Raw genomic sequence first — 6,821 nt, forward strand, 5'->3', positions numbered from 1 at the left:
GGCCCACTGGTGCTCCTTGACCTCTAGTAGATGCTTCTCCAGCACTTATTCCACGGAGGCGCTGCTCAATAAAAGAGCTGCCGGCCTCTGATTGGCCGGCAGCTCTCCAAGGGTGGGACCTCTGGTGACAGGGTCCTTGATCCTATGGAAGGCCCGCCACTGTCCCTTACATGCCTGATTGGTCACTAGATTCGGGGGGCCTCCCAGAGAAGAGGTGACACGGGACTCTGATCGTCGCTTTTTTTCTAGAACTTGAGACCCCCGTTGCCAGAATAAAATTCCAGCCTACTTGCCTGATCTCAGATTTTTCTGTGAGCTGCAAGAGGTCAGCATTTTCTGGGAGGATTGCAGAAAAATTTAAATATGAGTTGGTAAAAAAAAATTTGATCAGGTGATATTCAATGATGTCATTAACGTGTGACTCAACAACAGACATCCATTTTTGGAAATTTTGCAAGCAACATTGGAGTGAATTGTAGTAATTTACCTTCCTTCTCTTTAGAACAAACTCTTTGCTAATTGTTCACAATTTGTAATCCACTATTTTGATTTTTATATATATTTGAGTGAAAAGTAAGACAATTCCAGCATACATTTAATATTGATATTGATAAATGTGACCCATCTTAAGATAATAAATATCAGGCTGATTGGATTATCTGGTATGGAATTTTGCTTGGGATGTTCAGTTAAACTGGCAAGACCATTTCATTATGGTTTGATTGTAAAATCAGGCCCAATTGTAAAATGTAGCTAATTTTTCATGACTGAAAAGAGGCACAAACAAAAATGGGGGAAAAATCAAAAGTACCTTGGCCTTTACCTCATCTAATGCTTAAAAAATAAATTTTGACGATCAGTGACAGAAAATGTTATGTTAATGGAGTAGTGTTGCCACATTAAAGAGGTTTTCTTGGGACACATTGTTCCTTGCACGTTCCGTGAAATCTGCCAGAAACAGATATTGTTGTGTAGACGACAGTTTAGTTTTGCTAATTTTGGCTTCTTTATAGATTTGCTTTAAAAAAATCAAATCTTTTGTTGCTCATCCCCTTAAATGTTTTAAGGCATTGTAATTTGTGGCAATAAGCTCCATTGCAATCGAGCCAGAATTTAATTCATGTGGGCCTAGTGGGAATCCAGATTGATGAGTCACAGTTTGCATTAAACTTGTTTTAAATATATCAGTTCAATCCTCTGATTTATTCAGAGAAATAAGTAATCAAGACTAAAGAATTGTAACAGCTCAGACAAAAGTATTCGAACAGATGTAGCTAGAGCAAAAAAGCTTGTAGCAAAATTCAACTATGTAACCAGGCTGCCATTTATCAGTACATTTAAATAATAAGTTAATAAAGTTGAATTATTGCTCACTATATATTTTGTTAAATCAATTTTACAATATTTAGTAATATGAATATTATTGTTATGAGAGTGTGGAAGCCTTTGGCACAATTAGCTAATGAGGCAAACACTACAATTTCATTTAAGAGAGAATGGTTACGTATTTCTCAAGGAAGAATGTGAAAAGGTATCGAAAAAGAGCATTGAAATTGACACAATGAATGCCCCCCCCTACTGATTTTATTAATACACACTGGGGGAATTCTAACTCCGAAGCACACATAAGTTGTAAGTGGACAGAAGCTATAATGTTAGATTTCTCAAATATTGTCCTAACCAGCCTCAACCCGCCTGCATCCAGTTTTAATAAAGGCTGACCTGTCAGTAAACTCTGTTAAGGAGGCTGTGTGTCCATTTTACTTACATCTTTAGTTTTAATCCTTGGAGGTCAGGTCTACTGGGCTGCAGGAATTCCGCGAGGTAAAAGGGGGTAGGAAGGCTGGATCTCTGAGCTAAATACATTCACAGCACTGCTTGTGGGCCAGGATGAGCAGGAATGGTAGCCTCATGCCCAACAAATGAACCGCTTTACACACCCTGCAATTAGACCTTAGTCTGACTATTCCCGCCACCATACAGCCCTCGCTCCCTCCTCCCCTGCAATCTCTGAGTGCTCACTCCCTCCTCCCCCGCAATCTCTGAGTGCTCACTCCCTCCTCCCCTCGATCTCTAAGTGCCTTTTAACAAGGGAACCCACCCCAACCCCCCAACACATCCTCCGGAGCTGGGAAGTAGCCCGCATGGGTTTTCATGTCGTGCTTCTCGTGTGGCAACAGGGCTGCCCACCACACAGCTAATTGTAGCTGCGGCAGGAAGAGGCCCTTAATTGAGGTTAATTTCCCAGTTAAGGGCCTCAATTGGTGGTGGGGGTGGGGGGGCGAAGGTCGCTAACAGGCCTTCCCGCCCGGGACTAAATTTTGGTGGATGCTGGATGATGACGGACCCCCATCCCCCGCCACCATCCCACAGGATTTTATGTTCTCCCTGCCTCCAAGGTCGCTACAGGGGAGAGCATATAATTTCCCCTGTAGTTTTTTTCGGCTTATGCTTTTCATTGGCTGAATAAAAACAGTCTGAGGAGTCAGTTTTCAGCCAACGGCAGCCCACTGTTTATGAAAATTGTTCAACTTGCAAAATGGATGCTGGGAATTAAGAAGAGCATTACAGCTTGATTTCCTTATGATCTTTGAGTGCTCACTCCCTCTTCCCTTGCAATCTCTGAGTGCTCACTCCCTCTTCCCCCGCGATCTCTGAGTGCTCACCCCCTCTTCTCCCGCGATGTCTGAGTGCTCACTCCCTCTTCCCCCGCGATGTCTGAGTGCTCACTCCCTCTTCCCCCGCGATCTGAGTGCTCACTCCCTCTTCCCCCGACATCTCTGAGTGCTCACTCCCTCTTCCCCTGCGATCTCTGAGTGCTCACTCCCTCTTCCCCTGCGATCTCTGAGTGCTCACTCCCTCTTCTCCCGTGATCTCTGAGTGCTCACTCCCTGTTCCCCCGCCATCTCTGAGTGCTCACTCCCTCTTCCCCCACCATCTCTGAGTGCTCACTCCCTCTTCCCCCGCGATCTGAGTGCTCACTCCCTCTTCCCCCGCGATCTCTGAGTGCTCACTCCCTCTTCTCCGTGATCTCTGAGTACTCACTCCCTCTTCCCCCGCGATCTCTGAGTGCTCACCCCCTCTTCTCCCGCGATGTCTGAGTGCTCACTCCCTCTTCCCCCGCGCCCGTGATCTCTGAGTGCTCACTCCCTCTTCCCCCGCAATCTCTGAGTGCTCACTCCCTCTTCTCCCGCGATGTCTGAGTGCTCACTCCCTCTTCCCCTGCCATCTCTGAGTGCTCACTCCTTCTTCCCCTGCGATCTCTGAGTGCTCACTCCCTCTTCCCCTGCCATCTCTGAGTGCTCACTCCCTCTTCCCCCACCATCTCTGAGTGCTCACTCCCTCTTCTCCGTGATCTCTGAGTGCTCACTCCCTCTTCTCCGTGATCTCTGAGTACTCACTCCCTCTTCCCCTGCGATCTCTGAATGCTCACCCCCTCTTCCCCTGCGATCTCTGAATGCTCACTCCCTCTTCCCCGCGATCTCTGAGTGCTCACTCCCTCTTCCCCGCGATCTCTGAATGCTCACTCCCTCTTCCCCTGCGATCTCTGAGTGCTCACTCCCTCTTCCCCTGCGATCTCTGAATGCTCACTCCCTCTTCCCCTGCGATCTCTGAGTGCTCACTCCCTCTTCCCCTGCGATCTCTGAATGCTCACCCCCTCTTCCCCTGCGATCTCTGAATGCTCACTCCCTCTTCCCCGCGATCTCTGAGTGCTCACTCCCTCTTCCCCGCGATCTCTGAATGCTCACTCCCTCTTCCCCTGCGATCTCTGAGTGCTCACTCCCTCTTCCCCTGCGATCTCTGAATGCTCACCCCCTCTTCCCCGCGATCTGAGTGCTCACTCCCTCTTCCCCCGCGATCTCTGAGTGCTCACTCCCTCTTCCCCCGCGATCTCTGAGTGCTCACTCCCTCTTCTCCGTGATCTCTGAGTGCTCACTCCCTCTTCTCCTGCGATCTCTGAATGCTCACCCCCTCTTCCCCGCGATCTCTTAGTACTCACTCCCTCTTCCCCCGCGATCTCTGAGTGCTCACTCCCTCTTCCCCTGCGATCTCTGAGTGCTCACTCCATCTTCCCCCGCGATCTCTGAGTGCTCACTCCCTCTTCTCCCGTGATCTCTGAGTGCTCACTCCCTGTTCCCCCGCGATCTCAGAGTGCTCACTCCCTCTTCCCCCGCGATCTCTGAGTGCTCACTCACCCTTCCCCCGCGATCTCTGAGTGCTCACTCCCTCTTCTCCGTGGTCTCTGAGTGCTCACTCCCTCTTCCCCCGCCATCTCTGAGCGCTCACTCCCTCTTCTCCCGCCATCTCTGAGTGCTCACTCCCTCTTCCCCGCCATCTCTGAGTGCTCACTCCCTCTTCCCCCGCCATCTCTGAGTGCTCACTCCCTCTTCTCCCGCCATCTCTGAGTGCTCACTCCCTCTTCCCCCGCCATCTCTGAGTGCTCACTCCCTCTTCTCCCGCAATGTCTGAGTGCTCACTCCCTCTTCTCCCGCAATTTCTGAGTGCTCACTCCCTCTTCACCCGCGATCTCTGAGTGCTCACTCCCTCTTCCCCCGCCATCTCTGAGTGCTCACTCCCTCTTCCCCCGCCATCTCTGAGTGCTCACTCTCTCTTCTCCCGCAATTTCTGAGTGCTCACTCCCTCTTCCCCGCGATTTCTGAGTGCTCACTCCCTCTTCTCCGTGATCTCTGAGTGCTCACTCCCTCCTCCCCTGTGATTTCTGAGTGCTCACTCCCTCCTCACCCTCAGTTTCTGGGTGCTGACTCCCACCTCCTCATGATACTGAGTGCTCACTCCCTCTTCCCCTGCCATCTCTGAGTGCTCACTCCCTCCTCCCCTGTGATTTCTGAGTGCTCACTCCCTCCTCACCCTCAGTTTCTGGGTGCTGACTCCCTCCTCCTCATGATCCCTGAGTGCTCACTCCCTCTTCCCCCGCGATCTCTGAGTGCTCACTCCCTCTTCCCCTGCGATCTCTGAGTGCTCACTCCCTCTTCCCCCGCCATCTCTGAGTACTCACTCCCTCCTCCCCTGTGATTTCTGAGTGCTCACTCCCTCCTCACCCTCAGTTTCTGGGTGCTGACTCCCTCCTCCTCATGATCCCTGAGTGCTCACTCCCTTCTCGCTGTGATTTCTGAGTCTCATTGTCTCTTTTTGATAGCTTTATGTGATGGATATATGTGTCAGCTGTGGTGTCTCGCCTGTGTCAGAAGGTTGTGGGTTCATGTACAGCAACTTGAGCACATATTCTAGGCTGGCACTTCATTGCAGTAGTGAAAGTGTGCTGCACTGTTGGCGTTGCAGTCTCTGGGATCAGACGTTAACCCGAGGTCCATTTGCTCTCTCTGGTGGATGTTCAAGATCCCACGACACTATTTAAAGAGGACATATGAGTCAGGAGCAGGAGTAGGCCACTCGGCGCTTCGACCCTGCTCCGCCGTTCAATAAGTTCATGGCTGAACTAATTACTCCAAATTTCCACCTACCCCCAATAACCTTCCACCCTCTTGCTTATCAAGAATCTATCTACAACTGCGTTAAAAATATTCAAAGACCCTTCTTCCACCGCCTTTTGAGGAAGAGAATTCCAAAGACCCACGACCCTCTGAGAGAAAAAATTTCTCCTCATCTCTGTCTTAAATGGGCGACCTCTTATTTTTAAACATTATTGAATTGAACCGTGAGTAGATTAATTCAATAGTTAAGGGGATAAAGCTCCTCATGCGGTAGCAGGCAAAGCAAGAAACAATAAACTACAGCTCAAAACATCTCTCCAGTACTCTGGGTAATTTTTGTTTTGCTGTACGCATTATGCAATAATGACGTTGTTATATTGTATCTTTTAGTAAAGAAGTAAAATTAATCACTCGATAAGTAAGTAAATAAAAGAGGAAAATTGATGTAATGCATCCCAAGGCTTGGACCAGAGGAAAAAATTGATGTAAAATTAACCTCCGAGATGTTTGAAGACTATCTCAGAGGTGACTTGATTGTGTTGCAACTTTGGGAGTGCAGTATTTGTCTCTCTGCTTGAATTTCTCTGGGATAGATAGTGTTTAAGATTTGTGAAGAGGTTTAAAGGCTTTTAAAGCTTGAAAGAAGGTCTAAGAAAGGTTAAGTTGTTTGAGATCAAAGTGGGGGGCCATAATATAGACACGTAATTGGGCATTTCTGGTGGTTTATTAAATTATGATCTTCTTCATTTCTCATGTGTTCTCCACATGTCACATCTGTCTCCATAATGTTCGAGTTATTGTCTAAAATAAACTCAGTACCAATTACTCTCTCTGCATATGGATTTAATTCATTAAATTCTAAAGACTTTCATTTTGTCCTCAGGGGCTGGATGTTAAGAAGTCTTCGATGTCGTGATCTGTGGCGGGGCGGGTATGAAGATGGCTTCGGGTGAGGCCCGCCACAGACCTCAACGCGGGCAGTGCCCAGCCGGATCCACCTGCTGGCAGCGAGGCTCTGTGCTGACCACCCCCGCCGCTGGGCAACGGGACCCCAATTAACATATGCAAATTAATAAAATGAATAAACTTAGATATACTTACCCGCGAACTTGAGGGCCTGCCGCGATCTTCGACGCTGCGTCCGGCACCTTTGTGTCTTCAGATCTCCTTCTGGGGAAAGGTGGCGTTTCACCTGTGCGGGGTCAAATAAACGTCATGGCTGTAGGGAATGGTGGGAAGGGTTAAACTTTAAATTTTGTGCAGTTTGGTGGGGGGGGGGGGGGGCAAGATCAGATGTTAAAGGTGTTTTGGAGGGAGAAGGGCAAATAGCTAATGTAATTGTTATTGCAGGGGTGGGAAATGGGCATT

This window comes from Heterodontus francisci, chromosome 27, assembly GCF_036365525.1.
Source record: "Heterodontus francisci isolate sHetFra1 chromosome 27, sHetFra1.hap1, whole genome shotgun sequence".
In the NCBI taxonomy this organism is placed as follows: Eukaryota; Metazoa; Chordata; class Chondrichthyes; order Heterodontiformes; family Heterodontidae; genus Heterodontus; species Heterodontus francisci.